This window comes from Sorex fumeus, unplaced genomic scaffold, assembly GCF_029834395.1.
Source record: "Sorex fumeus unplaced genomic scaffold, SorFum_2.1 ptg000166l, whole genome shotgun sequence".
Lineage (NCBI taxonomy): Eukaryota > Metazoa > Chordata > Mammalia > Eulipotyphla > Soricidae > Sorex > Sorex fumeus.
The window spans coordinates 1,889,310-1,912,441 of record NW_026606223.1 but is presented as its reverse complement, the minus strand read 5'-3'; positions in this window follow the sequence as shown (position 1 = coordinate 1,912,441).

The window sequence follows — 23,132 nt, the reverse complement described above, 5'->3', positions numbered from 1 at the left end:
GATGGTGCTGGGGGACTATCTGGTACTAGACATTGAACCTGGGTTGGCCACATGCAATGCAAGTACACTACCCACTGTATTATCTCTCTAGCCCATCAAGCACTTTCTTTACACCCTACCCCCACTTTGGAAGTATATAATCAGGTATTCCTCTCATCCAGTATGTCTGTAAATTTCCTATGCTATTGCTCCTTTGCTTTTCAATTTAGTATTAAGCACATATAAAATGGATCCCATATAGTGTGATTTCTTTCATGTTCCATGTAGTCAGATCTGGAGTGATGAGGGTGTTCTCCATCTATCTGAATAAGGGATTAAATTACAGCTATAGAAAGTAGACTGTACACCGAGCATGATTGCCTCTTGGTGCCTCTTTTGCAAACCACAGCACCCAAAAGTAGAGAGAGAACAAAGGGGAATGCCCTGCCATAAAGGCAGGGTGGGATGGGAGGTATGGGGGGGTGGGAGGGGTACTAGGATCAGTGGTGGTGGAGGATGGGCACTCGATCATTGTATAATTGAAATCCAAGCACAAAAATTTGTAAGCCTACAACTGTAGCTCAAGGTGTTTCACTAATAAAACTAAAATAAATAAATAAATAAATAAATAAATTACAGCTATAGAAATTTGTCCATATTCTACCACAGAATTAACCACTCTTGTAGATTTTTTTCCTTCTGTAGGTTCTTTGTCTATTTTCTTATTTTATATATATTTAATTTTGTATAAATCGCATCATAGAGCACATATTCTGTAGATGGAAGGCTTATTTCATTCCACAGGATGTTTCTGAGATTCATGAGTGAGATTTTAAGATGCATTAAATGGATCTGTTGTTATTTTTGTTGTTGTTTGTGGTAGTGTGTATATAAAACTACAACTCCTATATCCATCTTCCTGCTGGTAGATATTTGCTGTTTCCAGTGTGCTGTTATTATGGAAAAAAGCTGGTATCAGCATTGGCACACACACCTCTTTGTGCACATACATTTTTATTACTCTTGGAACAATAAGTATTTGAGGTTGGTATATATTACTTTTGTAAGAACTCATTCAGAATTTGTTCCAAAGTGATAGTGCTATTTTATGTTTTCATTCCAAACCTGGGAAAATTTTGTTTGTCCCACATTCTTATAAATCCCTGTGATGTCTCTTTAAATTTTAGTAATTTGGTGTGTATATTATTTGTGTGGTTTCAGTGTTTTTGTATTTACCCAATAGCTAATGTTGAGTACTTTTTAACATGTTTATTAACAACTCATATGCATATACTCATTCAATTGAGATGCTATATATTAAAATATTCGCAAACAGAAAATTCTTCTGCAGCTATTTAAATTCTGAGTTACTATAATAAATTTATCTTAGAGTACTTGACAGTCAATACAAAAGGAATTTTGTTTATAAAATTCCCAGTAGTCAAGAAGAAAGTTATTTATGCTACATGATTTTAAATAATTATATTTAATTTCTTAAGTATTTTTCTCCGTTGACTTAGTAAATTAAGTTTCTTGAAAAGTTAACATCCAGTAATTCTACAGAATAATACTGCTATTCAACACATGCAAATGTTACATATTTTAATTGTGAAAATGTAGAAACTTAAAGTCACTTATCAAAATGTCACATTTAAGTATATTAGACTGTTAATTTATTTCATTTTTCAACTACTGCAAATGTCAAAATATTTAAACTTTGTTTAAGAAATAACATGCAGCATATTTTGTGCTAATACAATTCTTTACAAGTCTGATTTTGTTTGCCTCATTCGCCACCTAAAAATGTATATCGAGAGTAATGCCAGTGAAATTTTTATGTGAAAATCAATTTGTAATAAGCACATAGTTGTATGTAGTTCCTGAGTGAAGATGTTATACTGTTCATCCAAGAGGAGAGACTGAAAAAGAATATCAAGGAATATAATCAGTCTTCACTCTGTAGGCAGAGTCCACAAACGCGCTTCTACTTTTAAGAACCCGAATAACACATAAAATGCATATTCAAATGCAGAGAAGCTGGAACCCAGTTTGCTTATCCTTGTGGAACAAATACAGTTTCTGAATTTCGAATTAAAGTGACCACTAGAGACTTTTATTTTCTCAAATACATTTCTAACCTGGCGAATTAGAATATAATATACTTCACACAATTTAAAAGATTGAAGGGCAAAACAAGGGATTCCTTCAAACCTTTGGTTAGCAACCGTTTGCCCAGATGCTTTTTCAGACAATAAAATAGTAATTTGCAGAATAATGTGTTTCGGCATTGGATTCAGATATACAAAACAAAAAGCTTTATCATAATCCTTCTGGACAGTTCTTGTTTTTTGTGTGTTAAACCTTTTGTCAGCCTGCCTCAGGAATGCATTGGAACAAAATTACTCACCACAACCCCGAGCAGCTCCCCACTGTACATATTAATACCGTTGCATGACTGACGTTTGGTCTAATAAATCTACCTTGGAACTGTTAACTTGTCAGGCAGTATTGAGAGAAAGTCATACTTGGCAGCGCCAGTGAAAACTACTCCATGTACATGAACCAAAGTCTTTATAAGACTAGAATCAATATCTTAACATGTACCAAAAGAGGCTTTTGCTAAAGCAAATAAAATTGATGATGGTGCTTGTTGTTTGGTTTCCATTGGTTGCTTTTATTGAAGTGATGAGTATAGGGTAGGGCAGACGTTCTTCATTTATCTGAAAATTTTAGAGTGCTTTTAATAGGTTCGATTTAATGATGCAATTGCAAAAGAGATGAGTTGTGTAATTTAAAGCTGACAAATTATTACAAGCAACTTAGGACACATTAATGTCATTTTAGGTGTATTTAGTGATTTGTCTTGACTGTCAGATCAAGTGGGAGTGTATGAGACATTTCCTTGTTTAGATTTCCCCATTCCTCACTCCACCCCCATTTTTCTGCAAAATACATTATTCTTCTGATTTTATGAACCGATGAGCCTACAGTTCAGAGGGGGAAGTTGGAATTGGAATTAGGCCCTCCCGTTGATCATTGATTTGCTCGAGCGGGCCCAGTAACGTCTCCATTGGAGACTTTGTTGTTACTGTGTTTGGCATATCGAATACGTCACGGGGAGCTTGCCAGGCTCTGTCGTGCAGGTGAGATACTCTCGGTAGCTTGCCAGGCTCTCAGAGGGGCGGAGGAATCGAACCCGGGTCAGCCATGTTGGCTGCGCGATAGCACAGCAGTAGGGCGTTTGCCTTGCACGCGGCCAACATGGCCAACCCGAGTTCGATTCCTCCGCCCCTCTCGGAGAGCCCCGCAAGCTACCGAGAGTATCTCGCCCACACGGCAGGGCCTGGCAAGCTCCCCGTGCCGTATTCGATATGCCAGACACAGCAACAACAAAGTCTCCAATGGAGACGTTACTGGGCCCGCTTGAGCAAATCGACGAACAACGGGAGGGCCTTTACCTTTAGAGGGGGAAGTAACTGATATTATTATAGACTCAGCAATCATTTCCAACACCAGTCTTTACCTCAGGACAAGTTTGTCTTCCTGGCCCTAATTTTTTATAAAGTTTTCAGGAATGTAGCTATACCATCCATTCACTTTAAGTGTATGAATTCTTTTTTGCTACAAGAGCAGACTCGAGTATAAGTGTAATATAATATATATTAGAGCGATAGCACAGCGGGTAGGGCATTTGCCTTACAAGCGGCCAACATGGCCGACCCGAGTTCGATTCCTCCACCCCTCTCGGAGAGCCCGGCAAGCTACCGAGAGTATTCGATATGCCAGACACAGTAACAACAAAGTCTCCAATGGAGACGTTACTGGGCCCGCTCGAGCAAATCGACGATCAACGGGAGGGCCTTTACCTTACCTTTTATTATGTAACATAATATATTATAATATATTATATATTATATTATAATATATATATTTTATATTATATTATACCAAGACTTACCACTTGGTATAAGTTTGTAATATTTCCTCTTTGTATTATACTGCAGGAAAAATTTTCATTAAAGATAGATAAGATGCCATCTTTAGAGAGAGGTGGGCATATATATAATTATGAATGCATTGAATTTACTTGGGGACACCAATACTCTTTCCCCTAGTGGACAGGATTACCACTCAGGGTTGGGTTGTATCAATCCAGAGCCAGGTAGTCTCCATTACTATTGAAGAACAATTTCTATATTGAAGAAAACTTTCCTTTAAAGAAGGTACATTTTCCTACAGGCATTGAGTAATTTTTTTTTCTGCAAAGTGGGTGGCAAGTAGGCTGCATAAGTTTGGCAACTTCTGCTTTACAGACTTTCAGACTTTCTAAGTAAGCATTGAGACTTGGAGATTATCTCCATCTGCATTGATAAAAACTGCATTCTCTAAACATACAAAGGGTTTTGTTTGGGGGCCATACTTAGCTAAGTGCTCTGTGCTTACTCCTGGTTCTACGCTTGGGGATCATTTTTTTGTAGAGCTGCAAGGATTATCTGGGGTGCCTAGGTTGGAATCTGGTCAGCTGCATGCAAGCCACATATCTTACTCACTGCCCTCTCTCTCTGACCATCACTATACAACCTCATTGGGAATATGACTACTCAGCATAAAGGTGAAATTTCTAATTTGCTTTATAGCTGAATTTGACCGAGTGTTCAGCTTTTGACCAACGGATGTATACATTGCAAAGAAAAGGACCTAAAACTTAGAAGAAATTTTAGGTCCTTTTCTTTACCTTCATTCATCGTACAGGTTAAAGCATTGACATTTTGGTGGGTCCAGCAACCTTCTAGGACCTTGTGAACAAAGAACATATGATCAGAAAAGCCAAGTCAAAGTCTGTAAGTTTCTTGTATTCTTAACAAGCAGGAGTGCCCTACCCTGTTTGACTCTTAGAAAATTTTCTTTTTAACAAAGGGCAGTAAGAAATGTGGATCTCAAAATTGCTGACTCCCAGAGGTTTCACCCTACGACTTAAGCCAATTGCATATGTCACAGTCTGATTTAATTGAAGGAAGTCTACAATATCATAAAGGAAAGCAGAAAATTTGGTTAGCTGTTTAGTGGGATGGGTGAGTTACAAACCACTTCAGATAGTGGCTCAGTGGTCTGATTTGCTAGCTCTCAGCAGCTAGATCTCAAGTTTCCCTGCAGAATGTGTTCCCAAAGGGAGAGGTAGAAAGATTCCCTCAGTGGCATTCACTAAGGATTCAACATGATTGTGGAATAGGCCAGAAGGTATCTCAGCTCAGTCCAATTCACTACCTAACTTTCTACCAGATCACAGAGGGATGTTATCAGAACCACTTGTCAGTTTTAATCTAGACAATGTTCCTTGGGCAGTTAGATTTTTGGGGTTTTTTTTTTCATCCTTTTTCTGGTGCTTAACAGGTCTCTTGGTAAACAACAGGCTGCTTTTAATTTGATAATATGAGTCACCCTCTCTCTGTTGTCCCCAACTTCCCAACAGATGGATCATTATAATTCAGTGCATGTAAGCCATCACTGTCACTGTCACTGTTGTGGACTCCCGTTGTTCATCAATTTGCTTGAGCGGGCCCAGGAACATCTCTATTGTGACAATTGTTACTGTGTTTGGCATATCAAATATGTCACGGGTAGCTTGCCAGGCTTTGCCGTGCAGGCAAGATACTCTCAGTAGCTTGCCGGGCTCTCCGTGAGGGGTGGAGGAATCGAACTCGGGTTGGCCATGTCGGCTGCGTGCAAGGCAAACACCCTACCCGCTGTGCTAGCCACAACTGGTGCAAAGGACATGTGTTAAAGTCAGCACTCATTAAGATTTAGAATTTAATACTCTTGTTTTGGGCTGGAGCGATAGCACAGTGGTAGGGTGTTTGCCTTGCACGCAGACAATATGGCCGACCCGAGTTCAATTCCTCTGCCCCTCTCGGAGAGCCTGGCAAGCTACCGAGAGTATCTCGCCCGCACGGCAGAGTCTGGCAAGCTCCCCGTGATGTATTCGATATGCCAAACACAGTAACAACAAAGTCTCCAATGGAGACGTTACTGGGCCCGCTCGAGCAAATCAATGAACAACGGGAGGACCGTGACCGTGACTCTTGTTTTAAATTCCTATGACAATAGAAGAGCTAGTGATTTTAAAAAAGAATCACTAGTATGTGCAGTGGGCACTGGACAGGTTTGCTTTTTGGCCTTCCCTTTTGGGATATCTGCCTCTCCATCTATCTAAATAGATCCAATGGGATTACTTAACATGAAAATTTGAAAGCTTTTATTTTTCAAAAGGAACATTTTCCCTCTCTCTCTGACTCATTTCACTCAGCATGATACTCTCTAAGGTTGATCCATTTATAGGCAAATTTCATGACTCCATTTTTATAACAGCTGCATAATATTCCATTGTATAGACATGGTCGATGGTGCTGAATCCTTTGCGGAACGCGGCTTGCTTGCATGGTTGTCCTTTATCTAGTGTTCTACCAATCCTATTTAGGATGACTCGAGTGAACAACTTGTAGATGACAGACAATAGGCAGATCGGGCGATAGTTGCCAATGTCATGGATGTCTCCCTTCTTGAACAGTAGTACGGTCCTGCTGGTTTTCCATTGGGATGGAACCTTGCGTTCAGACAGGTAGCGAGTGAAGAGCCAAGCCAGTGTATTGATGAGTACTGACGGCAGGTTCTTCAGGTGTTCAGGTCTGACCTTGTCTGGGCCGGGTGCTGTTTGTTTCTTTACCGACAAAATGGCATGTCGGATTTCGGAAGGGAGAACGTTGGGAACGACATATCCATCCTGTGGAATTTGGTATGTCGGCAAGTGGACATGGCTATCGAAGAGATGTGAGTAGAAGTCCTGAATAATCTTCTCCATTGCCGTTCTGGAGGATGTGATGGATCCATCAGGACGTCGGAGGGCAGTCATCTTGGTCTTGTAGTTGGTGAAGGACAGGCGGGCGTTACGAATACTTTTCCTGGCTTCTGCCGCATCTACCAGTACTTCTGCTCTTCTCTCTTTGAGGTCTTCCTTGATCGCATCTCTGCACTGCTTTGCGAGCTCGGACATTAGCTTGCAGTTGCCTGAGGCATGCGCCAAACCACGCTGGCGAATTAGCTCAAGAGTTTTCGAAGACAGGTGATTTTTTGTGGCTATCTCTCTCTTGGCATTCCTCGCACATTCATGGAGGTGCTGAACCAGTCGATCATATTCCTCGTCAGTGTTGTCAACAATGGCATCTTCCCATGTTGCTGCAATAGTGCCAAAGAGTTCTCAGTTGGTGGTCATTCTGGGAGTTCTCTTTTTGAACTTTGCAGCCCTCTCTCTCCGCTCTGTGAAGTAGAATTTTGCACGAAGGAGATGGTGGTCCGATCCCGTTCGAAATTTTGGGACAACAGCAACATCGGTCAGGCAAAACCGTCGATTGAATATGATGTGGTCTATTTCGTTGTGGAATCGTCCACCAGGAGACTCCCATGTCCAACGTTTAGATTCTGCCTTCTGGAACTGTGAGTTACCATGGATGGTCTTGGTCGACATGATGAACTGAGACAGTCTCTTACCCTGTTCGTTCCATTCTAGGCCATGGGTCCCAATGTGAAGTTCTTCAGCTGATCTTCTCAGTCCTATCTTGGCATTAAAATCACCCACGATGATCTTGTAGAAGGTGTGGTCTTCTTTATAGAACTTCTCCAGCTCCATGTAGAACTTCTTGATTTCTCTTTCATCATAATGAGATGTTGGTGCATAGACAACAAAGATAGAAACTGCAGGCAGTGAGCCACATCTATTCAAATGTAAACGTCTGATTCAGTTTGTTAGGCATTCGAATGAATAATGCTCTTGGCCAAGTTTGTGTTGACAAGGTTCCGCAAAGGATTCAGCACCATCGACCATATCCACACAATAACCAAACTCATTGAGGTTTCTCGGGAGTTCAAGATGCCGCTCTGTTTAACATTCATTGATTTAAAGAAGGCCTTTGATTCTGTTGAGACGGAAGTGGTCATTGAAGCCCTAGCCAATCAGGGCATTCAAGCCCAATGCATCAAGATCCTCCGTGAGCTGTATTGCGGATTCACTACCAGGATCTCACCATTCTACAAAGAAGTGATCGTTGATATCAGGAGAGGGGTGCGGCAGGGTGATACCATTTCACCGAAACTCTTCAGTGCCACCCTCGAGAACATCATGAGACGACTGGAATGGGAAGGAATGGGAGTGAAGATAGATGGTCGGCAACTACACCACCTCCGCTTTGCTGATGACATTGTTTTAATAACACCAAACATCAGCCAAGCGGCACAAATGTTGGCCGACTTTGACCGTGAGTGTGAAAAGGTAGGGCTACAGCTGAATCTTACGAAGACAATGTTCATTAGAAACAGCCTCGTTCCTGATGCCCCATTCACTCTCAACGGAACGACCATCTCCGAATGCAACAGCTATGTGTACCTATGTAGGATAACACTCTTTTGTCCTTCCTCAGGTAGCTTAGGTTTGTCAGGTCACACCCATCTAAGAACACTGAACTTGTATTGTAAGCAATGTCCTTTCTGTGTGGACACAGGAAGACAGTTAATATTATACTTTGTAACTTGGGAGTTGATTGACTCCGAATAATATTTACTCCTGGGCATCTGATTTCTTGACTCAGTTGCTCTTAGTTCCTAGTACACCAAAAGCAGGGTCCCGACGAGTGACTGAATGGACCCAGGGCAAGCAGTGAGCTACCCTGGCATCGAAATGGGCCAGGCCAAAGAGCCACGATACTCAACTATAAGTTGAGGCCATGATCATGGACAAATGCTGTCATGATCCAAAAGTAAGTAACGACGAGACTAGGACCCTGCTGGAGCTAGGAACATTAACCTGGCCTGAGGACTGCGAAATGTATAGTGAGATGTTCTCAGGAAGAACCAAACTAAATTTATATCTCTTACTGTGCTCATATGGAACTGTCTGAGACCTTGGACTCCAGGCTCGGCGGAGCCAGGGACAGAGCTTCTCTGCTTGCTCCCACCACCACAGGTGACAAAGGGATTCTAATCAGGAGCCCCACCCTACCCTGCCCTGTCTGCTTCCATCAACCACCCAGGGATCGAATTGTGCACAGGAGACCCACCCTACCCAGATAAATACCCCACTGGCAGACTTCCACTCTCGACACGACTTCCACGACCCAGCCGTCGCCACACTCCAGGACGCTTTCCGGACACATCATAAGACACTAAATACCCATCTTCTGGAATTGTCGTACCATATTTGATAGGGTTCAAATATGGTAACACCTACAAGGGTGATTAGAGGTCACCCCAAAAGCCTCTATCCCTCTCGGAAAGACTGGCAAGCTACCGAGAGTATTCCGCCCGCACGGAAGAGCCTGGCAAGCTATCCGCTGTGTATTCGATATGCCAAAACCAGTAACTACAACTGGTCTTATTCACCTGACCCTGAAGGCTTCACCGACATGGCAGCACTGAGAAGGATGAGAAAGGAGAGGCCGACAAAATCTCAAGGCCGACCTAGGCTGCCACAACGAAGGAAGACAAAAATGATCGTCTGTACTTTCAATGCACGTACGCTAGCATCAGATGCATCCATCGAGGACCTGATGGTACAAGCGCGAATGATCAAGTATGACATCATTGGTCTGACCGAGACAAGAAGGCACGAATCTCACCATGCCGTTTTCGACACTGGAGAAGAATTGTTCCTCGGAACATGCGATAAAAGAGGTGTTGGAGGCGTCGGTGTCCTTGTCAACACAAACTTGGTCAAGAGCATTGATTCATTCGAATGCCTAACAACGCGAATCGGACGTTTACATTTGAATAGATGTGGCGCACTGCCTGCAGTTTCTATCTTCGTTGTCTACGCACCAACATCTCATTATGATGAAAGAGAAATTGAGAAGTTCTACATGGAGTTAGAGAAGTTCTATAAAGAAGACCACACCTTCTACAAGATCATTGTGGGTGATTTTAATGCCAAGATAGGACCAAGAAGATCACCTGAAGAACTTCACATCGGGACCCATGGCCTAGAATGGAACGAACAGGGTGAGAGACTGTCAGAGTTCATCATGTCGACCAAGACCATCCATGGTAACTCACAGTTCCAGAAGGCAGAATCTAAACGATGGACATGGGAGTCTCCCGGTGGACGATTCCACAACGAAATAGACCACATCATATTCAATCGACGGTTTTGCCTGACTGATGTCGCTGTTGTCCCAAAATTTCGAACGGGATCGGACCACCGTCTCCTTCGTGCAAAATTCTACTTCACAGAGCGGGGAGAAAGGGCTGCAAAGTTCAAAAAGAGAACTCCCAGAATGACCAGCAACTGGGAACTCTTTGGTACTATTGCGGCAACATGGGAAGACGCCATTGTTGACAACATTGACGAGGAATACGATCGACTGGTTCAGCACCTCCATGAATGTGCGAGGAACGCCAAGAGAGAGATAGCCACAAAAAGTTGCCTATCTTCGAAAACTCTTGAGCTAATTCGCCAGCGTGGTTTGGCGCATGCCTCAGGCAACCGCAAGCTAACGTCCGAGCTTGCAAAGCAGTGTAGAGATGTGATCAAGGAAGACCTCAAAGAGAGAAGAGCAGAAGTACTGGTAGATGCGGCAGAAGCCGGGAAAAGTATTCGTAAGGCCCGCCTGTCCTTCGCCAACTATAAGACCAAGATGACTGCCCTCCGACGTCCTGATGGATCCATCACATCCTCCAGAACGGCAATGGAGAAGATTATCCATGACTTCTACTCAAATCTCTTCGATAGCCATGTCCACTTGCCAACATACCAAATTCCACAGGATGGGTATGTTGTTCCCAACGTTCTCCCCTCCGAAATCCGACACGCCATTTCGTCGGTAAAGAAACAAACAGCACCCGGCCCAGACAAGGTCAGACCTGAACACCTGAAGAACCTGCTGTCAGTACTCATCAATACACTGGCTCGGCTCTTCACTTGCTACCTGTCTGAATGCAAGGTTCCGTCCCAATGGAAAACCAGCAGGATCGTACTACTGTTCAAGAAGGGAGACATCCATGACATTGGCAACTATCGCCCGATCTGCCTATTGTCTGTCATCTACAAGTTGTTCACTCGAGTCATCCTGAATAGGATTGGCAGAACATTAGATGAAGGACAACCATGCGAGCAAGCAGGGTTCCGCAAAGGATTCAGCACCATCGACCATATCCACACAATAACCAAGCTCATTGAGGTTTCTCGGGAGTTCAAGATACCGCTCTGCTTAACGTTCATTGATTTAAAGAAGGCCTTTGATTCTGTTGAGACGGAAGTGGTCATTGAAGCCCTAGCCAATCAGGGCATTCAAGCCCAATACATCAGGATCCTCCGTGAGCTGTATTGCAGATTCACTACCAGGATCTCACCATTCTACAAAGAAGTGATCGTTGATGTCAAGAGAGGGGTGCGGCAGGGTCATACCATTTCACCGAAACTCTTCAGTGCCACCCTCGAGAACATCATGCGACGACTGGAATGGGAAGGAATGGGAGTGAAGATAGATGGTCGGCAACTACACCACCTCCGCTTTGCTGATGACATTGTTTTAATAACACCAAACATCAGCCAAGCGGCACAAATGCTGGCCGACTTTGACCGTGAGTGTGGAAAGGTAGGACTACAGCTGAATCTTACGAAGACAATGTTTATGAGAAACAGCCTTGTTCCTGACGCCCCATTCGCTCTCAATGGAACGACCATCTCCGAATGCAACAGCTATGTCTACCTAGGTCGAGAGGTCAACATGACAAATGACCTGGCACCCGAGCTGCGCAGGAGGAAGAGAGCGGCTTGGAACGCCTTCAAGAACGTCGAAGAAATAGCTAAGAGGACGAAGAACCTCCGGCTCCGGGCACATCTCTTTGATTCCACTGTTCTTCCTGCATTAACATATGCCTCAGAGACCTGGGCCCTACGCAAACAAGATGAGAACGCCATTCAGGTCTCCCAAAGAAGAATAGAAAGAGCTATGCTTGGAATATCACGTTTCACTCAAATGAGAGAACGAATCCGGAGCTCTGACATCCGTCGACGATCAAGGATCAGGGACGCTGTCTCATTTGCCAAGGTGTCGAAAATCAGATGGGCTGGTCACGTAATGAGATTTAAAGACGACCGTTGGACTAGAGCTGGTACTGATTGGATTCCACGGGATGTCAAGAGACCGCGTGGCCGCCCACCTACCAGATGGTCAGACTTCTTCCTGAAGATCATGAACGATCGGTTTGAGGCCCTTCATGTTCCCGGAGGGAACAGATGCCATTGGGCTACTCTAGCACGCGACAGGGACAAATGGAGACGTTACTGGCGCCCGCTCGAGCAAATCGACGACTAACGGGAAGTTAAGTGATTAAGTGACTGTGCTCATACAGAATGACATTGCTAGAAATATTAGAAGTAGATTTATTACAACTATTTAAGTAGATTACTAATTGAAGGAAGAACACACCCTTGTTGGGATCCCACCCTTGGGTGGATCTCCTAGTAATCTGAAGTAATCTCTGTAGATGAGATTTTATCCTTGAGTTAATCTCCTGGAGGAGTGGTCTTACCTCTCTTTGTTGATTCGTCAGTATTCAACCCACCTTTATGTCACCGCCTTATATGACTGCTATATAAACTAAGACGTAAGCTCGGAAAGAGGGGTGAGAAGTGAGAGAGCTCGGGCTCCAGAGATCCAGAGTCAGAGCCAGAAGGAGAGAGCTTCCAAGACTGGGGCCCAGGAGAGAAGGAGGCAGAGAAAGACAGGAGTGAAGAGGATTGGAATAAACTACTATTGATATAGACCGGCCTGGCCCCTGTTTTTTCTTCCGTCTGCCCTTGGCCAACAGCCTTTCTGATCCAGGCCACACACAGTGGCTCAAGAGCACCGAACGCAGGCGGTGAAACAGTGCCGTCCAGTGAGCCCATGAACATACAACCTTCGGCATGATAAGATTTTACATACCTAGGTCGAGAAGTCAACATGACAAATGACCTGGCACCTGAGCTGCGCAGGAGGAAGAGAGCGGCTTGGAACGCCTTTAAGAAAGTTGAAGAAATAGATAAGAGGACGAAGAACCTCCGGCTCTGGGCACATCTCTTTGATTCCACTGTTCTTCCTGCATTAATATATGCCTCAGAGACCTGGGCCCTACGCAAACAGGATGAGAACGCTATTCAGGTCTCCCAAAGAAGAATAGAAAGAGCTATGCTTGGACTATCACGTTTCACTCAAATGAGAGATAGAATCCGGAGTTCCAACATCCGTTGACAATCAAGAATCAGGGACGCTGTCTCATTTGCCAAGGTGTCAAAAATCAGATGGGCTGGTCACGTAATGAGATTTAAAGACGACCGCTGGACTAGAGCTGTTACTGACTGGATTCCACGGGATGTCAAAAGACTGCGTGGCTGCCCACCTACCAGATGGTCAGACTTCTTCATCAAGTTCATGAACGATCGGTTTGAGGCTCTTCATGTTTCCAGAGCAAACAGATGCCATTGGGCTACACTAGCACGCAATAGGGACAAATGGAGACGTTACTGGCGCCCGCTCGAGCAAATCGACGACTAACGGGAAGTTAAATGATTAAGTGATTAAGATAAAGGTAAAAGGTAAAGGCCCTCCCGTTGATCGTCGATTTGCTCAAGCGGGCCCAGTAACGTCTCCATTGGAGACTTTGTTGTTACTGTGTCTGGCATATCAAATACTCTCGGTAGCTTGCCGGGCTCTCCGAGAGGGGCGGAGGAATCGAACTCGGATCGGCCATGTTGGCCGCTTGTAAGGCAAACACCTTACCCGCTGTGCTATCGATCCAGCCCTTAAGTGATTAAGTATAGATATACCATAGTTTCCTTATCATTTCACCTGTTCTTGGGCACTTGGGTTGTTTCCAGATTCTGGCTATGGTGAATAGTGCTGCAGTGATCATAGGAGTGCAGATGGTGTTTCTGCTGTGTGTTGTTGGGCCCCCAGGGTGTATTCCCAGAGGTGGTATTGCAGGTAAAGGGGAGCTCAATTTCTCCCATCAGACATAGAATGACTGCATTCATTTGTGGTATATAACTGTCACTTTCACTGTCCTCCCATTGTTCATCGATTTGCTCAAGTGGGCCCAGTAACATTGTGAGACTTGTTACTGTGTTTGGCATATCGAATACATCATGGATAGCTTGCCAGGTTTTGCCATGCAGACGAGATACTCTAGCTAGCTTACTAGGTTCTCCAAGAGGGGCAAAGGAATAGAACTCAGGTCGGCCGTGTCAGCCATGTACAAGGTAAATGCCATACCCACTGTGCTATACAATATATTAGAAGACTAGACTACTATCCATGGCCGGGGAAAGCAGGGGTTAGAAGGACTCATCAATTGTTGGAACTAACCACAAGTGTTTGTGGGGCTGAGGGTAGGTAAGATAGAGAAGAGATCGTAATCACAATAATAGATGGGCATGATCACACTGGACAAGATCTGAGGGTTAAAAGTAGGTAAAGGGATATTATTGATAACCTTTCAGTATCAATATTGCAAACCACAATACCCAAAGGAAAGGGTGGGGCAGAGAGCGAGCGAGAGAGAGGAAGAGAGTGAGAGCAGGAGCAAGCGAGAGAGAGAGAGAGAGAGAGAGAGAGAGAGAGAGAGAGAGAGAGAGAGAGAGAGAGAGAGAGAGCCTACCATAGACACAGGCAGGGGGTTGGAGGTGAGGGTGATGGGACACTGGTGGTGGGAAATGTATACTGGTGGAGGAATGGGTGTGGAGGGATTGGAGCACTGTATGACTGAAATCCAATCATTAACAACTTTGTAAGGGTCTATCTCACAGTAATTCAATTAAGAGTTAAAAAAAGGCGGGGGTAGACAAATGTCCACCTTGCCAGAGTGGGACTAAGACCCTAATGTTACCAGTCATTGGTTTGTTAAGTGTTTCTACAGGGGAAGTCTGCAGTCACCATATTTTCTGATATCTCAATTTAGGGGGAAAAAAATGAAGGCTGTGAAAAAAAAGAGAAATAGTAAAATACATATAACCAAAATAGCCATTTTTGTAAATAAAGGAGATAATACTCTGAGAACTCAAAAACTCTTTTTCACTATACTCTATTTCTTTCTCAGGGTATCATAAAATGCACCCTGCGTTGTTGGCAAAATCTACCAATTTAGAACTGAGGATACCTGTAACTTTCTGCTTTGTTCTTCTCTACCTAAAATTAAATTCTGTTCTGAGAACCCCTTTCTGACAGGTTATAGAAACTTTAATTTTAAATAATGCTGGATTTCCCTTTCTTTTTCTCCGAGGTTACATCTCACTTCCTGGAGTTTTCCTTTGAGTAAACAGTTGGAGACATTGATTCTTCAGACAGGAATATTTAATCATTGAATTCAGTCAAACTTAGCATAGAAGTGCTTCTGAAAATCCCAAACATTCTTTTGAAACATGTAACAGGCTTTTGTAAAAAAAAAACCCCGGTGATTCTTAGATTCTGTTGGACATATGAATTACTGGGGCATCTTGCTGAAATATAGAATCAGATTCAGCCAGTAAGGGGTAGGGTTGAATTCTTAATTCTCACAAGCCCCCAGGTAATACTCATTCTGATGATCCATGATCACAATTTAAGTAATAATGTTCTGACTCATATATCAATATGATACATTCTTTTATTTGTTCTATAACGACACCTGTTTCATATTACCTATTTTTATGTGTGAATTTATCAACATATCTCAATTCCTCTATGTAGATAATATTTTTACAACCCCTCAACTTTGATGCTTATTTTGTTATTAGCTGAGGACATGTATACTTTAATGTGAATTTTAATCTAACTTGCCATAATATATGTTATGATAGTTTGTTGGGTTTTGTTTGTTTTCTTTTTTACTAACAGTAAAATACTGCACTGAGTTAAAGTGAATGCATTTAAGTATAGACTTGAGATAAACTCAAAACAACTGTGTCCTTGTGTTGAATATACTTCTTATCTATTTTTCATTAATTGGGGACAGTATCTACCCTATATACACCCATGATGTGAAGTTATGAAGGAAATAGTAGACATAAAAATTTTTTCCCAAAAGGTATCAGGCTAGAGAGAAAGTACAGTAGGTGCCTTGCATGAGGCTGACTTAAGTTAGATCCCCAGCACCCAATAGGGATCCCCAAACAAGACAGGAGTGATCCCCAGAGGGGCTGGAGCAATATCACAGCGAGTAGGGTGTTTGCCTTGCACGCGGCCAACCCGGGTTCGATTCCCAGCATCCCATATGGTCCCCTGAGCACTACCAGGGGTAATTCTTGAATGCAGAGTCAGGAGTAACCGCTATTCATCACCTGGTGTGAACCCCACCCCCAAAAAAGAGTGATCCCTTGAGTGCAGAGCCAGGAGTAAGTCTCAAACACCACTCAGCATGTCCCCCAAATCAAAACATTTTTATTTTTATTTATTTTAATGGGGCAGAGGAATAGCACAGCGGGTAAGGCGTTTGCCTTGCACGTGGTCGACCTAGTCGGCCCAGGTTTGATTCCTCCGCCTCTCTCAGAGAGCCTGGCAAGCTACCAAGAGTATCTTGCCCACACAGCAAATCCTGGCAAACTACCTGTGACATATTCGATATGCCAAGCACAGTAACAAGTCTCAAAATGTTATTGGGCCCGCTGGAGCAAATCGATGAACAACGGGAGGACAGTGCAGTGCATTGCTTATTTTTAATATTTTTTAAATTAGATTACTGTGAGATACAGTTACAAAGCTTTCATGATCAGGTTTCAGTCATACAATGTTCCAACCCATCCCTCCAACAGTGTTCATTTTCTTCCACCAATATCCCCCCATATCCCTCTTGCCACCAACCCCTTGCCAATCTGTCTCTATGATAGGTACTTTTCTTATGACTCTTTCTCGCTCGCTCGCTCTCTTTCCCTCTTGCCCTCTTGGGTGTTATGGTCTGCAATACAGATACTGAAAGGCCATCACGATCAAAACATTTTTAAAGGTATTATTGAATCATTCTTATTGATCTTCTTATGGATGCAGTTGGTAGCTATCTGTTTTTAGCCCTTTTTATTTCTCCTTCAATGACCTCAGTTTTGAAAATCTTGCTCATAAAAACAATCTGAGTGCCATCTTCTTTTGTGACTTCAAACACAGTCACTGCTGATTTCTTATTTAGTTGGACTCCAGTTTTTCTAGACAGCCCAGTAAATAGTTTATTTATTCTGAATCCTTCCTCTGGGAATTTTCTTCTGAACTGCAGTCAAACATCTCATTTCAAAGGGGGCAAGGAAAACAGAAGCTACTGAAAGGCACTGCATTTTTAATGTACAGCTTGGAAACACTGCATCTGGTGTGTACAGAAGCACATCTGTTCATGCAGCTGTGAAGTTGGGTCATGCTCTTTACGTGCAGAAATAGCTTCACTTACGTAGCATCCAAGGGCCAGTGCCTGGCATTCCCAAGGTTTTGATGTCATCACAAAGCCTCTCTCTCTCTGTCATTTTTACCTTTTGATCCTCTATTAGATAAAGAGATTATAGATTTTGTGCATCCTTATTTTCACAATAATTACTACAGCCCCAAATCCAACAGTATTCTATACCCTGACAGCCATAGTTGCAAGGGTAATAATCAGAGCTTTAGAAAAACACCCCTTTTCTGTCTGCCACATCAGAGAGCAGCAATGCTAAGGCCCTTCTGATTATTTGGTTCAGCTGTAAAGGTACAGATTTCTCAGTCCTGTTAGAAGATAGAGATGAGAAAATGTCATCTGATCCAGAAACCAGAGTTACAGCTGCCTGTTTTTTGATCAAGAATGAAGAGGGAAGAGGCCCTTGGGGTAGGGTTCAGTAACACAAAGAACAGGCTTTTCAGCACTAAATGCCCTGCAGCCCTCGTCAGTGATGCCTTGGGCAAAGCAAAACATCTGGCACTCTGCTGCTACCGCTCAGCTTGGCTCTTCCCAGGCAGCCCCTAGATCCATCCTTCCTAGCAGGGAAGTCACAAACTCACCAGCAATCACAAGATAGTCTTTGGAAATCTTTGGCACCACACCCCCTCTGACCAAGTGCTTTCAAAGAATGACCCCTGGAGGTACAATTAGATTTTACATTATGCATTGCCTTGTGGGTCCCCATTATTCTCACTTTTCTCATTGATTTAGTCGAAGACTATTTGGAGCCAGTATTCCTACATAACATACCTTCTGAACATATGAAGATGAAGAAAACATATGAAGGCTTTGTCTTGCGGGGCAATGCCCTTATTCCTATATCTTGCTGTACTCAAAAACTGAGCACTTATTTCTCTGGATGAAGTATCAGGTTGTGAGTGTTGCTCCCACCTTTTCAGTCTGCAGTGAGTCAAGTTCCTCAGGCATATAGGTTCTGCCTATATACTTTTATATTATTTTTATTCAGGCACTGTGATTTATAGTACCATTAATAGTAATGTTTCAGGTATGCAGAGTTGGTCCACAACACTCATCTCCAAAGCGTCTATATCCGTCTTTCAATGTCTGATTTTTTTTTTAATTTTTATTAGTGAGACACCATGAGGTACAGTTGTAGACTTACAAATTTTTGTGCTTGGGTTTCAATAATACAATGATTAAATGCCCATCCCTCCACCAGTGCCCATTTCCCACCACCACGGATCCCAGTATCCTTCCCATCCCCCATCCCCCCATCCCACCCTGCCTCTGTGGTAGGGAATTCCCTTTTGTTAGTCTGATGATTTCTCTTATTCATCCATCTCCCACTTAGCAAATAGTCTCTTACCCTTGACTATTTTGGTTCTTTCCAGTTGCTTCTTTGTACTCCACATAGAAGAGCACCCCTTTTTGTAGCTGTCCTCCCTTTGACTCTCTGTGTTCGGTGTGAAATCCTCTCATTCCATCCATATAGACGCAACTGCAAATTTTCATTTTATTTGTATAGCTGGTTTTCTTTATCCACTCATGTGTTCTTGAATATTTAGATTGTTTCGAAATATTGACTATTGAAGATAGTCACTGCATTGAACCCAGAAGGATAAATATCTGTTTTAATTAATATTTTTGTGTTGTTGGGATAGATGCCAAGAAATAGATTTAACAAGTAACATAGCAATGCAAGTCATGCTTTTTTGAGAAATCTCCATGATGTTTTTCCATAGCATCTGAATCAGACAACATCCCTACCATATATATTTTTAAGTAAACCTTTATCTACCTAGGGCCGAAGAGATAGTACCGTGTGTAGCCTTGCACAGAGCCAATTCAGGTTGGACTTTTGATACTCTATTCGGTCCCCTGAGCCCCTCCAGGAGTGGTCCCTGAGCACAGATCCAGGAGTACATCCTGAACCCTTCTTGGGGTGGTACCTCCCCCACCAAAAAACAGATGAAACTTTTTCTCCTTGAATATCTAGCATGACTCCTTGAATCTTATAGTACAGAACTGTGTATGCAAGAAACCCTAAAGGGATCTAGAACAGAAATGTCAAGTGTAGGTCAAGGCTGCCCCATTCACTACTCCTTTGTCCCTGGCAGACATTGAGGATAGTTCAGCATACATTTTCTCAGACATTTGTATACTACTTTTGATCTATTCACCATATACTATTTTGAGTAACCAGAGTAGTCAGTACTTAACAAAGAATGGAAGCCCAATTGCTATCTCTTGCTTGGAATTGGCTATGTCTGCTCCTCCCCCTTTGAGAGGCCCCTTGATTTGCATCTGTAATGAAATCTTCATCATGCCCATGGGCTGGAGCGATAGCACAGTGGTAGGGAGTTTGCCTTGCACAGCCAGCCCAGCTGAGCCGGGTTGGATTCCTCCGCCCCTCTCAGAGAGCCCAGCAAGCTACCGAGAAAAATCTCACGTGCATGGCAAAGCCTGGCAAGCTACCCGTGATGTATTCAATATGCCAAACACAGTAACAACAAGTCTCACGATGGAGACGATACTGGGCCCAGTCAAGCAAATCGATGAACAACCGTGACCGTGATTATGCCCATAGATGAAAAGCCAAGGGGAGCACCCAGGATTTAATGATTTGGATCCAGCAGGCCTCCGCATCTATTGATTTTTTTTTCCTCTTAGGATAAATTCAATCTATGGAAACATCAGTCATAGCCATAATTTCTACAACTTCAAGTCCTGGCTTTCATATGGAAGCCTTGTAAGCTTTTGTCTTTCTTTCTAAGTGATGGTGCAGTAGCTAGCCAAACAAATAATACCAGATTAGTTTAATTATTGCTCACTCATAGTTTAATATACTTCATGGGATATGTTAGGAGAGCCAGCCTCTATCCCATAAAACAATTTAGGGAAGCAAGTTCTTTGTTGTTTTCCAGGATCTTAGGGTCATTCTTTACATTGCCTCCATTGAGCCAGAGATAAAATAGAATTGGTGGAATCACACATACATTGAATATTTTATGATTGAGGTCTGAATGTGGCTGCCTAATTTTACTGCCTTTACACAAGCTGAACTGCACAAAATGCTAAAAAAAATTGTGCCTATTAATGAAACTCAATTGGGTAGAATCTACTTGGTGAAATAAAACTATAGATTTTTTAACACAAGAGATCGAGATGCGTATTTCCCATTTGCAGGAATTCTAAGGCAGTTGGATCAACCTGAAAATGGTTTGAGTAACCCCATCAGTGAGTTTCACCTCCATGCAGTGACTCGAGAATTCAGATTGCTTTCATTTTGTGTATTCACGTCATGGTCTCCATAGTTACTGCCAAACCAAAAGACAGAACACAGAAGTGTACTCCAGGCTAAAGTGCCCCAAACTGGGAAGTAACGCAACTCACTCTCCATATTGTTTTAAGCTGGAAATAATCACATAACCACAACTAACAGGACAAGACCGGAGAGGAAGTCTTCACAGGGGCAGTCATCCTTACCTAGGAAGAGAATCAAAACAAGGTAGCCAGTAGATTTCTCACCATGAAGAACAAAAAAGAAACAGCATGTGGTAAGTCCACATCATTGTCTCAGTCTCCAGCCATCACTCACCTCCCCTCGGAATGTTCTAGAAGATCATGAACCCTATCTCATTTAAATAGAATATTATAAATACCCTTACACTAATTGTAAATTAATCTGAATGTAATAGCACAGCGGTAGGGCGTTTGCCTTGCTCGCAGTCAGCCAGGCTCAGCCAGCCTGGCCGAGCCTGTTCCTCCGCCCCTCTTGGAGAGCCCGGCAAGCTACCAAGAGTATCTCGCCTGCACGGCAAAATCTGGCAAGCTACCCGTGATGTATTCGAGATGCCAAACACAGTAACAACAAAGTCTCCAATGGAGACGTTACTGGGCCCACTCGAGCAAATCGCTGAACAATGGGAGGACAGTGTTTGTTTGTTAATCTGAATGTGACTTTTACTTTTACTTTTAATGGGGTTTCTTTTCCAGCATAGCCTGGTTTTAAAGATTGCTATTTAAATGTACGCAACAGAAACAATTCTTGCTCAAAAAATGAGAAAATTCTGACTTGAGCAGTCATAAGCCAACAAAGGAATTTAATTGACTCCCAGAGCTAAAAGGTCTTGGCATGGCAGGACTCAGGTGTGGAAATGGGGCTGCTATGCACCCATGTGCCGGTCCCTCATCTCTCTCTGTTCCTGCTCGCAGACTTCTTTCACAAACAGGCTGTTTTCAAGTTGTGACAAGACAGCAACCATCAGCTCTGTCAGCCTCCTGGGAATGAGAGTGTGTCCGTCCCAGGAATTACAAAGACAGACCGAGAAATGATGCTTACTGGACTGCATTGAGACGCTTGTCCATTTATTTAACCGATTCAAGGGGATAATAGAATTCACTAGGTTTGAAATCAGATGTTATGTGATCCCAATCTAATCTGAAAAATAAAGAAGGAGGATGAGCAGTTTCCCAAAGGAAAACCTGATAGTTTTCTGTTACCAGAAAATAGATGGAACTAAAAATACCCACATAGTTTCCACTATCTGACACAAACAGAAGATTGCTTTGATGCTTCCTGGTGACTGTTCCTGATAAACATCACCGGTCCAGACTCTGAGCCATTAGATTTGCAGCTCTAAAGAATTCATTCGTGAGTACATCCAAAATAGAAGGACGGGGAAAGCCTGTGCTTACCTCCTCCCATGATTACAATAAGTCCTACAAACTGAATCTGGACTAATCCATACGAGGCAGAAGGGAAATGTGGATAACTGGAGCTTCCACAGATGAAGAGAAGTCCTCAATGGGACATCGAGGAGAGAGGAGAGGCAGATAGATGATTTTGCCAAGGAAAACATTGCACTTCATCATAGAGAGTATGTGACTTGATCAGAAAGAGATCTCTAACGTCTAGTACTTTTCCCCAAAGTTGTGGCAAATTCCTGGCACCTCGACCGTCTCATTCAGCAGAGTAGAGAAGAGTCCTGGTACCCCTGCTTTGAGAGCCAGAGGGAAAGGAGAACAGGGAGAACTAGAGACTTAGACCAGCCTTGGACAAGTCCACAAGTCAACTCACTTGCCCTAGGGGGCCTAACTCCAGATCAGTCAGACCAGCGGTCAATCTCAAATGTTTTCCTTCTAACATTGGCCTGGTTGGGAGGAAATGGAAGAAGCAAAATTCCAAGTCACTAGCAGATGCCATCTTGACAACCTGCTGCCACCTTGCCGGTAATAGCAGCGCTGGGCACCATATTGGATGTTGCCCTCCATACTACGAAACTCTAAGGGTGAATTTCTGATGAGAGCCCTGTCCATCCCTCAGACATAGACCAGCTCACTGTGGGCTAGAAATAATCAGCTGTGCTAACTCCTGTCATCAAACATACCTACCCTCTTTTAAAGCACCTGCCTGCTAGCAAGCAAATGATGCCTGTGTTTTCTGCTGAGTAACCTAGAGTCCAGCCAGTTAGCAAGTAGACCTCACCATCTACTGCTCCTCCTGGCCAGTTTATGAACTGGTAGATGCTTCCCCCTGCCAGGCCCTATGTGTCTGCTCTCCCTAACTTTCCTTCAAGGTTCACATAGGACTCCAGTGATCTCAGAGGCCCCAGTAGCTGGTACCCCAAAGTACTTGATGTTGCTACCAACAATGATCCAGTGCCCCTGGACAGTCTAGTCTCTCTAGTTGCTTGCTGAGACACATCTTCAGCAGCTAGTTCCCCTCAACACGGCTC